Here is a 14735-nt window from a genome sequence, read left to right on the forward strand (position 1 = left end):
CTTACCATCCACAAACCGATGGTAAGAGCGAACGAACAATTCAAACATTGGAGGATATGCTGAGAGCATGTACCCTGGAATTCCAAGGTAACTGGGGTAAACACTTACGTCTAGTAGAATTTTCCTATAGTAATAGTTTCCACTCAAGCATCAAGATGGCACCTTATCATGCTTTGTATGGAGAAAAGTGTCGAACGCAATCATGTTGGCTGGAAGCTGGGGAAAAGCAGTTTATGGGACCTGAGATGGTCCATCAAACTGCTGAAAAGTTGAAAGTGATTAGGGAAAGGATGTTAGCCGCTCAAAAGAGCTATGCTGACAAGAAAATACAACCGATATCATTCGAAGTTGGAGATTCGGTTTTACTTAAAGTCTCGTCGTGGAAGGGACTTATAAGGTTTGGTAGAAGGGGAAAGTTGGGTCCAAGGTTTATTGGACCATTTAAAGTTCTTCGGAGGATCGGGAATCAAGCTTACAAGCTAGAATTACCGGAAGAACTGGAGGGTATTCATAACACATTTCATGTGTGTTATTTGAGGAAGTTCACGGGAGATTTGCCCGACATAATTCCGATTTTTGAATTAAGGTTGGATGAGAGCAAGAGGTTAATTAGAGAACCTGAGGCAATCGTTGACCGTAAGACTAAGAAGTTATAACGTAAGATAGTCGATTTAGTGCTTGTGCATTGGAAACATATAAATGGGCCAAATCCCACCTGGGAAACGGAGAGTGACATGGTAAGTCGCTACCCGTAGTTGTTTGTCGTTGTGTGATTCCGGGGACGGAATCATCCTAAGGGGGAGAGAGTTGTAACGCCCGTGTTTCTAGGCTAGGCATTAATATTGACATAATGATCTAGGTTAACCTTTGTAACTCATTTAAAAGAAATGAAAAGGAATTATGTGAATATTATGTGTTTTATGCTTAATTATTAGGGTTTAAATAATTAAGAATAAAAATGAGCGTCAAAAATTAAATATTAGATAAATCCGATATCTATTAAGAAACTTGTAGTGGGCGTGACAACGATTACGGATATATAAAGAATACCGAAATCCGAGTTATAACGAAGAAGTTATGACCTGTCGAAGTTTCGCGACAAACCGGCACGATGCCGAATGTCGTAAAAAGTGAGTTTTTGATACTACTTTTTAGCATTAGTAATCTAAACGAAACTCGTAGTATTCGTTAAATCGAGAAGTTAGATAAAAAGAACGCCCAAATCTGACTTCGTATGAGGAAGTTATGATTTTTTGAAGTTTCAGCTTAACAGTAGACAGCTAAAAACTCGAATTTTAGATCGAGTGATTTTTAGCCAACACGACCTAAACGAGAATCGAAGGTCTCGTAAATAGTAGCACAACGGTAAAAAGTCTGACGAAAACGGACGTCGGATGAAGAAGTTATGAATTTTTAACGGATTTTCTGTCCCGGTCTGTTAAAAATAATAATATAAAAATTAAAGTCAAAATTAGCCGACGAAGTCTAAACGGAAGTTGTAGAACGTAATTTTACCTACGCGTGCATATAAAGAACGTCAAAAATGGAGCTCGTATGCGAAAGTTATGGATTTTAGAAGTTTTTGCACAAAATCGAGAAAATTCGCATAGTCACGTTTTTGCCACGTCACCTTCGCTTAGAAAGTGCCACGTGTCCGAAATTGGTGAGTCATGCGAGCCACGTGTCGCCTTCCCTCACATGAACAGTAGCCGCGTGTCGCACAGGTGTCCGAAGAAGCCACGTGATCCTCGCATGCAACCCACGTGATCCGACCTGCGTGTAGGCTTCTGATTCGACCGAGGAGGAGGCCCAATCCGAAGCGAACATCTGTCCGAACCGAGGCTGCTGACCAATCCGAAGCTCGCAGCTGGTCCGAACCTCGCACCGCCTTAGCCTCCGAACCTCGCAGATTGCGACGCGTGTCTGCTTCTCGCTGCTTCGGGTCCGAACCTCGGGCCTATATATAGAAGGCTTGCGAGATCTTCCGGGTACTTTTGGAAAATTGGCAATTTTGGCCCCTTTTTCAATATTTTGGCTATTTTCACATCCCTCTAAGCCCCTGTATCGATTATAACCCCCGGAATACGCCACGAAGTGCCCGAGAAGCCCGAAAAATTTATCTTTTCGGTTTCGAAGCCCGACCCTTTGCAGAGCCCGGTTTCTCAATAAAACTCCCGGTTTTATTAGAAACGATTGTTTTAGGAAACGAATTGCTGCCCGATTTTCGTTAAATCAAGTGAGTGTGTAGTTACTTTCACCTTACACATAGATATGAAGTATTTTATATAAAATACGTGCTGTGTGAATATTTATTGTTTGTTTATTTGAGTTGGATGTTGAAGGTGTGATTTATACATGTTTTTAAATAATTTAAACTGTATATGTATTTTTATCTACAAAAATGTTGGGTAAAACATGGGTAGATGAAATAATGGGTGTGTGATGAAAGGTGAGTTGGATAAAGGAGATGATCAGTAATATTGATCATAAGTTGAGGGTGAGTGGTGAAAGGAGATCATAAGCTGAGGGTGAGTGGTGAAATATGAGATAAGCCCTTACCCAAACGGTGACCCCCGTCATTCAGCAGAGTAGGGATGACAACCATGGACTATTCTAGACGGTCTGTGGAACACTACTAGGCCCGCAACCTGTAGGTGTAATGAACTATATGTTCATTTGGAGTACTCTAAAAACCCATTGACATGTATGACAGGGGTGAATACTGTCAATAATACTGTCAATAAATAAGAGCTATGAATTTAGCCCCTGTTGTATAAACCCTGGTGATGGTGTGACCTTGTGGCTATTCCTTAGGATGAATCCTTAGGAAGGAGTGATAATTGAATCTTAGGGTAAACCCTTAAGAAATAAATAAGATAATGGGGTTGGGGTAATTCGGTTGATTGATTAATGTTTAAGCATATTAAATTATGTACTGTGGGTTGAAAACCCTATATGTTCACCAGGCTTCCAAGCCTGACCCACTCAGCTGTTTATATTACAGGTAGAGGACTCCGAGCATAGTCGGATGATGATGATGAGTGATTTTGGATTATAGGCCAGTAGTTATAAATAACTGTTGTAAGGCTTATAATGTCTTGTTTATGCTTTTGATCTGTATCGGAACATGACATCCCGAGGTTTTGATATAAAAGGAAATGATATATTTCTTAAAGAAAGGTTTTGACAAACTTTTATCATATTTTGTTTTGGGGACCAATTCCGCAAAATCTTTTATAAAGATTTCTCTGTTTTGATTTTAAAAAGCATAAAATAAATCGGTCTTTTCTGGCCGAGAAATAAGGGGATGTCACAAAACTTTACCTCTTTATTTAATCCATACTCTCGGATCTAATTCCTGCTCTCGGATCAATAACTGTGAGCATTCCATACTCTCAGACTAAGGACAAATGTTTATGTCTAAATCCATACTCCCGGATTAATGACAAATAACTATGTCCTATCCATACTCCCGGATTAAGGACAACTGACTATGTCTTAATCCATACACCCGGATTAGTGACAATTGACTATGTCCAATCCATACTCTCGGACTAGGGACAATGACTATGTCTAATCCATGCTCCCGAATCAATGACATATTTTAAAGTTCTATTCTCCGTGTATATCTCACTCGTACTCATAAGAAGATACTACCCAATATTCCTTATAATTAATTTAGGTTTACTCTTTATCATAAATCATAATATATTATCAGGTATGTTCTTTAACACGTATCTCAGGCAACATCAAATAATTCGCACATAAACATATATTTAATACTTTAATCAATACTTGTATTAAAATCATGTTCATGAAAGGGACTATGCACTCACCTGATAAGGTGGTGATTCTGAACTAAGACAGCGCTTCGCTTCTTAAAAAACAACTTCCTTTGACGAAACCTACTATTATTACAACTAGAGTTTAGTCTAATATTCACTGAGACTAATTAATAGTCTTAGTATTATTATTATTATATAAGCGTTAAAACAATACTTTTCACCCACTATGTACAGACAGGGGCCAGACATAAAACACCGGAGGGCAGGACCATTTTGGCATATAGCACTTCTGAAATCCAACAACCCTATGCGACCCTTTAAACCAGATTCCCCGTACCGCGAGTAGTTAAAAAGACATTATAACGACACTTATATAAGTCATAACAATAGCCCAAATATTTATTATAAGTTCATAATAACAATACTAATTTTAAATATAAGCTATATTAAAATAGGGTAAGCATAACTTACTTACAAGGGGATTTTAGCTAGGAGTCGGGCTCTGCAGGGGCAGAACTTCGTCGCTGAATCTTTCTAAGAAAGATTCGTGCAGCGCTTCAGCGCTCACCTTACTATACTAAAACTACAGAAAGAGAAGTCGAATCACGAGGGACCGAAATGCTCGGGGGATAAGAAGAGAAAGACTCTTGAATCAAGAGAATGGTGCAAGAAATATGAGAGCCCAACGCTCTTATTTATAGTAATTGAATTTTCAAAAACTACCATCATAGTTACTTAATGACCTTATAGTTATATATAAACAACTAAACACCCCTTTATAATACTATTTTAAATAGATTTAGCGATATTTGTACTAAACTAATGTCGAAAGTATTCAACACTAGTCTTATAATGACCGCATCGTCGATACCTTTCTAATGATATATACATATGTATATATATATGATTTATACTTTATTTTAATACGTAAATATGCTATTATAATTTGTAACTTGTTCATACGAACTCCGTTTTTGATGCTCTTTACATCCACGAGTAGGTGGAGACGTACTCTACAACTTTCATATAGACTCCGTCAACTAATTTTCACTTTATTTTTAAAGTTATATTTTTAACAGGCCAGGACAGGAAAAGTCCGTTAAAAATTCATAACTTCTTCATCCGACGTCCGTTTTCGTCTGTCTTTTTACTGTTGCGCTACTATTAATGAGATCTTCAATTCTCATTTAGGTTGCGTTGGCCAAAAATTGATCGATCTAAAATTCGAATTTCGGGCTGTGCACTGCTATTTCAAATCTTAGAAAAATCATAACTTCCTCATACGAAGTCAGATTTTGACGTTCTTTTTATGCACACTCTTGGTTTAACGTATATTACAACTTCCATTTAGATATCTAAGGCTAAAAATTATTTTATCAAAAATCACTTTTTACGTTACACGATGTCGTGCCGGTTTCGCCGTAAAACTTCGACGGCCCATAACTTCTTCGTTATAACTCGGATTTCGGCATTCTTTATATGTACGGAACCCTTGTAACATATACTATAACTTGGTTAAGACTAATCCTTATAAATAATATTCCATCAAAAACTCATTTTTGATGCTCATTGTTTCTAAATTGACTAGCCCATATCTGCGGGCGTTACACAACCCAATTTTTCAAAAGAAATTTTTCATTTTTAATTATCCAAAACACATTTCCATCATCCACAAAAACCAGTTACAATTGTTTTCAAACCATATCAAGTACAACTTTATTTCAAAATATCATAGTGTCCCATAAAATGCCCGAGTGAGAGTGCACGCCGCGCCATCAAACCTTGCCCTTGCCCTTGGGCTCAGATGTACCTGAAACAAATCCACAAACTGTAAGATAATGCTTAGTGAGTCCCCCAGAGCATACCCCACACACAATCCACATAACACATATCATATTAGCTATAAAGCTACACACATCACATAAGCCATGCATACAACATATAAGGAAGTCATGGAAACACTCCAAGGTCTTACACCTAATGCCACGGGAAACCCCATGTGGTCTTATCTGCCATGGGAACCCCCACATGGTCTTCCTGCCTTGGGAACCCCTACAAGGTCTTCCTGCCTTGAGAACCCCCACAAGGTCTTCACTACCAAACAAGACATAATGCAAACTATACAAGAAGATATACTAGGATACCATGGAAACCCTCCAAGGTCTTATAAAAAATGACACAGGAACCCCCACGTGGTCTTCCATGCAAGCGTCATACTATCATAACGCATAATCAATCAACAATCCACATAACATAAAATGGGCCGGCCTTAGTGCCTTAGACCCATTGGTATGGTGAGAAGACTCACCTCTCAAATGCTGAACTGACAAGCTAAAATCAGGTATGTCCCACACAATGCTCCTCCTCAACTGCCTATAACCATCATGTGATTAACTTGTCATAATCCCATAATTACCCTCAAAGTCAACTCTGGTCAACAGTCAAGGTCAACAGTCCATGTTGACCTCAACTCGTCGAGTACACCCATCAACTCGACGAGTTCTTGTATGACTCGTTAACTCGCCGAGTTACCTTTGTAACTCGTCGAGTTCCTCCCGAGTCCATTCCACTGAGTCCCGTATCAACTCGCCAAGTCACCGTATTGACTCGTCGAGTTCATCATATTTCCAGAAAACTAAAGTCTGAACGGACCAAAACCCTAATCCTTCACTGCACCCATCCAGGAACCCAGAAACGGGCAAACCCTACCCCGACTCGTCGATTAAGCTAAGGGACTCGACGAGTTCCTTCAGTCCTTTCCAAGTTCATCCCTTTTCAGTGGGATCTATGGTCCCAAGCTCCAGATCCAAACTTCCTTAGTGCAGATACCACGTAAAGTTGCAAACTTTACGTGCATGCAAGGCCCTGCAAGGCCATAACCTCAAAACTAGGCTTCTTACAAGGTTTTTGTGCATGGAAAGGGCTAGGCTGCATAAAGTGAGCAACTTTATGCCATTGGGGACCTTGAGAGGTCCAGATCTGGAACCATATCCTTATGATAAGTCCAGATCCAAGCTTGACTCCATTTTGCACCAAAAATGACCATTTACTTCCAAGAAAAGGGATCTAATCAACTAGAGATCAAGGTGACGACTTTATACCTCAAAATGATGGCCAAGACAGAGTAGATGTTTGGATCTACTGCTCCTCTCCTTTTTCCTTCCTCTTCAAGCTCTAGAATCCTTCACAAATGCCCCAAAATCACTCATAAAAGCTCTTTCTCTCACTCAAGAAGGTTCAAGATCGATCTAGGGTTTTTCTCTGGATGTTAGGGTGATAAGGGAGGCCACAAGAGGCGTAAAAGTTCTTTAAATAGGGTGCAAACCCTAAAAATTAGGGTTTCTCTTTACAGCTCCTACTCGTCGAGTCGGGGCCTTCCGACTCGTCGAGTAGGACCCAAACCCCACGTCCCCTAACAGTCTCTACTCGACGAGTTGGAGCACCCCAAATCACCGAGTCCATGCACAAAACCCTAGAAATTATAAAAAAATAAATCAATACCTGGAATAGGTGTTACAACCGCTCTAGGTCAATTTCACAAGCGATTCAAAAGCAATTGGCATTTTCTCAAAAGGTTCTCAATTGTCATCTTCCGCACAACTTTCACCATGTCAAAGCCCTTGTACGAGTTTGTTCCCAGCGCTAATATCATCAAAGGTCGCCATGCTTATGATGCCAGCATCATCATTTAATCAACAAATGTGGCATTCTCAGATGATATACCTAAGCAATTCGTGAATTCTGGAATCGAAGACTTTGTTGAATTTTTCAAAAGCGGTCCACTTCGGTATGCATTCTGCAACTTTCCGGAACCTTTCTACCCTAAACAAGTATGTGAGTTCTACTACACATGCTCTGTTGATACCATTGCTGGAACCATCCCTGGAACCATTGGAGATGGTCAATATAGGGTTATTATTGATGAGGAAACCATTCGAACTGCTCTTCGCCTTCCTCTATATGATAGATACTCTAAAACTCATTCTGAATATAGTTGCAACACTGTTTGTGAAAAACTAGGGTATAACTTCAAACTCGAGGGCCTCACTTATGATCCCTACATGAACACTCTTCGTCAATGTTTCAATGCAAGATGGAAATATTTAACAGGTGTGATTGGAAAATGTCTTGGTTACAAGACTGAAAGTTTGGATCAACTGAATCTCTTTGAGAAAAGAATCTTATATGCCATTGTTTACAACAAGAAACTGGATTTTGCTCAAATCTTTTTTGATCAACTGATTGATTGTTGTTCTGGAAACAAGAGACCAATGCATGTTCCCTACCCACACTATCTTGGGTTGATCTTGTCTTGTGAAGAAGGCTATGTTGAAAGTCATGGGATCATCATTCCCATTTCTACTCTTTCCTCGAAAATCATCAATGTTGCCCCATCTGTTGATGATCTGTCTATCACTGCAAGAATGCGAAAGTGGATTGAAAATCCCTATGTGGTTGAATCCTCAGACTCTAAAGAGGATGATGACAATGATGATGTTGGTGATGAAGAAGGTAGTGATAATGAGAATTCAGAAGCTGGTCATCAAAAAGGAGCTGATAAGGGAGAAGACATTGATAACAATGAATATCATTCAGTAGCTTACATGGGAGAAGACTTCACTCAAAATATGAATTCTCCTCCAAGGAAAAGCAAGCACATACGTTTTTCATATACTTCCCCCACTGATGACACTGAACATCGTGGATCAACTCCTCCAATTGGATATACTACCGAGCCAATGATCCAGGATGAACCTTCTCCAACACCATCTCCTTCTCCTCAAGCTGAAACGATTCCTCCTACTCCATCACCCATTAATGATGTTGTTTTTCATCAAGGTGATCAAGGAGAATCCAGATCCAACTTTGAAACTGTTGTGCTTTCCCAACTTTCCTTAATTGTGCAGTTGTCTCAGTCAATGAATAAAAGACTGACTAAATTTGAAAGGAATGTGGCTACAATGAAGATACTTATGGGCTTGGATAATGAAGATGATGATGGCATGGTTGTTGATGACACTCCACCAAACACTTCAGGTGATAACCGTCCTCCACCTCCTCCTTCATCAACAAACCCTCCTCTACCACCTCCTCCACCATCACATCCTCCTCCAAGAACTCCTTATCCTCCTCATAACTCTCATCCCCAATCCGATGCTGCCAAAAAGAGGTAGAAATACCAAGAGGGTCCTCAACCAATGCAAATACATATGGTTATTGCATCTCAGCCTGAGATGACGGAAAGGAGTAAAGCTAAAGCTGATCATCTAGAGCCGATTGTTGTTGCTGATATTCTTGATGCTAATGTTGCAACTGATCAGCCCATTCCAGACGCTGGTGACCAATCAGACACTGATGACTATGAAGGGTTTCTAGATCTTGGTTTCATGCAACAAGCTGATGTTTCTGCTGTTCCATTAAACGTTATCTATCCTGATTCTTGTTTTGAGCGGGAGTTTGCTCAAGAGGTTACTCAGGAACAAATAGTGACATTAATTCTGATGATGGTGTCCAGCTTAATCCACAAAAAAGAAAGGCTTCCTTCTCAGGGGGGAGCTGTTAACTCTGAAGATGGAAGTTCCACTGCAGCTGGCGATACTTCAGTACGTCCTCAAAAGAAAAGCAAGCTCACTTTTGATATGAGTGAGTTGGCAGAAACATGGAGCTTACCTATCGATGAAGTTAAACAGATAATGGAGGAATACAATGTTGCTATTCAACAGAAGAAAGAAGTCAGAAAGCAAGAACGCTTGTCTGCCAAACTAGTTTCTGCTGATAAAAATGTTGAACGTCGAAGAACTGATGATTAGGTTAAGAAGATTTTCAACAACAATGTAGAAAGACAACACATTGTTTCAAAACTATATGACCGGATTGATAGAAAGAAGTTTGGAGACATTCTGACTCGTAGAATAAATCATGATCCCATCATCAAAGTAAGATGCACCAAGCCAAAGAACGAGTAACTAAAACTTCACTTGGTAAGAAAGAAAATTGAGTATGAATACACTAAAGTTGTGTTTGCTCGTGAGCTAGTCAAATTTGGATTCAACGACTGGATGCAGATTCTTGAAATTATCAACAAGCATAAAAGTGTTCATGCTCAAGAAGTGAAGTTGACAATTCAGCAACTTCTCAACAAAGTGAAGAAACTAAACCTGGTACCATTTGCTGGTCCTTCAGCGAGTTCATCTAGATCAACCTCATCAGGAAGAACAGGCACTCCCCGGCAGTCCAAGAATACCAAGTTCCTTCTTCTTTATGGTACCATATACATCAATAATGTATTACCAGCTGGTGTTGAACATGTTCAGTACATGTTTATTCCAGAACCAGAGCAAGGGATTTTTTATCTTGATAGTCAAAATCAGATGTGCTTTCAACGCACTGATGACCTTCCTTTTGCTCCCACTGAGCATTTGTTTCATCTTTGCTTGGAAGGGCTAGGTCACTATAAGCTAGAAAGAGGATATCGCGTGCTGATATCACTGGAGCTGAATAGAAGACTGGATGAGCTGAAACTTGATCAATTCATATGGGTAAAGCTTGAAATTTTGAAAGAAGTTGACAAGTCTACAATGGCTCTTATGATGACTCTGAAGAAGAAGATTGACATCATTAGATAGGGGGAGATTGTAAGGTCACACCTTATGATCTGATGAGTCAAACACATAACATGCTGATCCATCAGTGTCAGCGTCTACGAGTCGACAGCGCCATCGCTAGCTTAACAAGTTCAACCGCATCAGCTTATAGCTGTTCTATTGTAATCTTTTGTATATTAGGCAGTTATTATAGATAAATATAGAATAGATAAGATCTCGTATCTAAAAGATAAGATCAGTTCTTAGTATAGATTAGATACCATCCTGTCAATCAAGGGATATAAATGTATAAATTAGTATATATATACTACATTAGGGCTAACCTAATGTAGCGCTAGAGTTCATGGCTTTGTGTTAATTTTCTTTGTGACAAACCTTGTCTTCTTGGTGAAGACAAAACCTCTTTTTTCTTGGTGAAAGGAACATTTGGAGAACTTCTGTGTTATTTAGTTTCTGTTGATTATTTCGTTTAGATTAGTTTTACCCTTCTTGTTCATACTTGAAGTATATCCGATCATAATACAAACCTTCACTTCATATTTTTATCAGATAAGTCATTTGTCAGCTTCTTAAATCTTTTTTCTTTTTCTGATCCTCTTTTCAGAATTCTTCTCCTCCTCCCCAAACTTGCCTATTTTCAGCTCCTTTTTTGATGCTTCCTCAGCAGAAATTAGCTTCTCCTCCCCAAGCTTGCCTTTTTCTGTCATCTTCTTTGATGTGCCACAACTAAAATTTTTGTCTGAAAATCTTTCTTGCACAAGATGATTAGAAAACTCACAACAGTTCTCAGACAAAGGCATGTTGGTACCCAGAAAGTTAACAGAAAAGTTATAAGTTGGAATTTCAACATCATTTATTTCAAAATTAACCACATCACCATCAGACTCAATTGAAAGTGTATCAACAAAGACATCAACTTTGGTTTTAACAATTTTCATAAAAGATCTTCCTAAAATAATTGAGTTTTATAAAAACATCCACATTCCCTTGTCTAGAATATAAAAATCAGCGGGAAAAATTAACTCATTCACTTGGACTAGAACATCCTCCAATACACCTTTTGGGTGTACTGTTGAGCGGTCAACCAACTAAATGATAGTTTCGGTCTTTTTTAAAGGTCCCAATTTTTATTTTTCAAAAACAAAAAGTGGGAGGAAATTGACTGAAGCACTTAAATCAAGCATGACTTTTGGAAAAGTTAGGCTTCCCAATTTACAAGGAATCGATAAAAATCATGGATTCCTGCACTTTGGAGGTAAACCTTTCTGTAAAATTGCAGAAATATTTTCACCAGCTTTCATGGTTTCGTTAATTTTTAACTTTTTCTTTGAAACACATCATTCTTTTAAAAACTTAGTGTAACGATGAATTTGTTTAATAACATCTAAAAGTGGAATATTTACCTCCACCTTACGAAAGTTGTCCATGATTTTCTTATCCTCTCGTTCGCGCTTCGTGCTCTTCAGTTGTGACGGGAATGGTGGAACTGGTTTTTACTCCTTCAGGATCGGCTTTGTTGGTCTTGGAGTTTCCTTCTCTTCATCTTTTTCAGCTTCTTTTTCTTCTATAACCTTTTCCCCAAGCTTATCTTCAGCCATGTTTTCTTCCTTTTCTTTTTTCGGTTCGCTTTAGCCTTCATAAACTTTACCAATCCTCAAGGTAATTGCACTCACGTAATGTTTCTCTTGTTATTTTCAGTTTGCCCCGATAATTTACCTTGAGACTCCAGTCGACTCACAGAAGTAGCAAGTTGAGACATTTGTTGCTCTAGATTTTTTATACTCGCTCTGGTTTCGTTCTAGAACGCATGAGTGCTAGTGGATAAGATTTTTACGATGTCTTCCAAGGCCACACTGCAGCTTCTAGATTGCTGATCCAAAGGTTGTTTTTTCAATCCTAGAAAAAACTAACAATGAAAATTGATAAAGAGACGACTGAAGAAAAAACTAACAATGTTATTTTCATTGGTTTTTGTTAGTTTTTTCAATGAAAATTGATAAAGAGACGAGTGAAGAAAAAACTAAACCATATTTTCACCAATATACCTATTCTGCCCTCTTGGTCTCTAACGCATCCCTAAAAAAACAAGCATATTTTCAGGTTGTTGTTTGATCCAAAAACCTAAACATCTTTAATTTTTTTTGTTTCCTCAATACAAAAAAAGTAACAATCTTTATGAATACAAACCATTCAAAGTTAACACAAAAGTTAAAATCAAATTTAATACAAACCAGTCAATGTATTATGAAAATGAAATCATGCAATAAAGATGGACAATAGCCTTAACCACCCACTGCAAGATGGATCAATTGATGATGTAGCAACTTGTAATTGTGCCTCTAAATCCTCCAAGATCTTCCCCTACATTAGATGCATGAATTAATTAGTAAAAATGATGGAAAATTAAAAGGCCTAGAATGAAACTAAAGGACAAAATCATGACCAACATACCCCTACACTACTTATTCCTTTTCAAGACCATTCAAGATGGTCAAAAGATGAAACAAAACATACCCCTACACTACTTATTCCTTTTCAAGACCATTCAAGATGGTCAAAAGATGAAACAAAACATACCCCTGCACTCCTGCACTACTAAACTGCACCATATGAGTTTCCAAACTGGTACCAAGGACAAAATGGTCAAAATATGAAACAAGTTGTACAAAAAAGCAACAGGGCATGAGGGAAGAGCAAGGTATTGCACCAGATTCAACAATCAACATTAAATACTCCATAAACACGAACAAATTCCATGTACAAAATACATATTCGAACTAATCACAAACAGGTGATACAAAAAATTGTCTACATCATATAACCACTAAGAGAAAGATCACAAAACAGGTTCAAATCAGATTCAATGTCGCTTTCAAATTTATTTTGCAAGAAACAGATTCCATGTATAGATAACAGATCCGAACATTATAAGTTATCTGATTTCGAATAGCATTTACAAGAAAAAAAGCTTAAAGTTATCTGATTTCGGAGTTCGTAGTCGCTACCATGCTGCGTTGAAGTGGAAGTCGATGTTCACGATATCGCTGGTGAAGTGGAAGTCGATGCGTATACGCGATGGAGAAGAAGGCGCCTACAAAAGAAGGAGAAGGGCAAGGAAGGAAAAGATGATGCTTTGTCTCGGTCAGGAGGTTTTGAGATGAGGACCGAATCCTCAGATTTCTTTGGACCGAGTCTGTCGATAAATCAAATACAACAGCTTCTGATTGAGGACCGAGTCCTCCTTTCTGACTGGGTTAGCATCAATATCAAACAACCCCTAAATCAGCATTAATCAAGCCAAAAAACGTTGATCGAAGTCTATATATCACCATGTTTTTCGCCTACCTGTTAATATGATTAAAGATACAAATTAAAATTTGAAAATTCTAAACTAAAAAAATCATACCGTTGGATTCCTTAGAGAATATATATATATATATATATATATATATATATATATATATATATATATATATATATAGAAATTAGACAGACAGAGCATAAAAGAAAAGTCATAAACTATAAAACACTAACAGTTGGACGTTTCCGGTCACCACCAAGAGGTCGGCAGTCACTCGCTCAACGAAACCATCTTCCGTCGCTAGTCAGAACTCTCTTAAGGTATCTCCCTCTCGAATCGATGTATGTATATATGCTGTCTAACTCTCACATCTTGACTCTGTTTTGCTTTACTTCTTCTCCGTTTAATTGTGCAATGAACAATCGGTTCCTTTTGTAGATGAAGAGGTTATTATTATTTTTATATAAGAAAAGTTCTTAAATGCTAGCTGTCAAAAGTTCTTAATTGTGCAATGAACAATCTGTTTCACTCCTCTGTTTGCCGCTGATTGTACCCTCCTTAGATATCATATGTAACCCTTTGTTATATTTTATTTTATGACTTTATATATTTAAATATTAATATTAATATTAATATATATGGAAACACACTCACGACATAACTATTTATATTTATTTGATCCTTTTTTTAATTGATATAACACAATCACGACATAACTATTTATATTTATTTGATCCTTTTTTTAATTGATATATCTAAAAAAATAGTTTTATTAATTAAATAATATAATTTTGATTTTATTCTTATTATTATATTACAAGTACAACTAATTATTAAATAATTCTTTAAAATATATATTAATACGATGAATATACAAGACACTATCTAATTATTTGTATAGATTTTATTAAGCTTACTCTTTTTATTTATAAATAAATAATTAAAATATATATAAAAGATCTTAAAAATTATAAAGTTTCAATTAACTGATAATATATATATATATATATATATATATATATATATATATATATATATATATAT

General features: G+C 37.5%; 1 long non-coding RNA gene across 6 annotated transcripts; it reads right to left on the reverse strand.

Moving 5' to 3' along the window:
• Positions 1–5402: 5402 nt before the first annotated feature.
• Positions 5403–14230, reverse strand: LOC145169164 (uncharacterized). 6 transcript variants are annotated; one of them, XR_013742339.1, is made up of 7 exons: positions 13925–14229; positions 13396–13735; positions 12685–12751; positions 12436–12466; positions 11794–12286; positions 10918–11137; positions 5403–5595 (listed from the first exon to the last, which is right to left on the reverse strand). It is a non-coding gene; the product is annotated as an uncharacterized LOC145169164 (long non-coding RNA). The 6 variants fall into 6 exon arrangements; XR_013742335.1 differs by having other exon boundaries at positions 10918–11129; positions 12622–12751; XR_013742334.1 differs by having other exon boundaries at positions 12622–12751.
• Between the last annotated feature and the right edge of the window lie 505 nt (positions 14231–14735).

The sequence above is a fragment of the Lactuca virosa genome, chromosome 4 (assembly GCF_052849685.1).
Source record: "Lactuca virosa cultivar CGN04683 chromosome 4, Lactuca_virosa_CGN04683_v6, whole genome shotgun sequence".
NCBI lineage: Eukaryota > Viridiplantae > Streptophyta > Magnoliopsida > Asterales > Asteraceae > Lactuca > Lactuca virosa.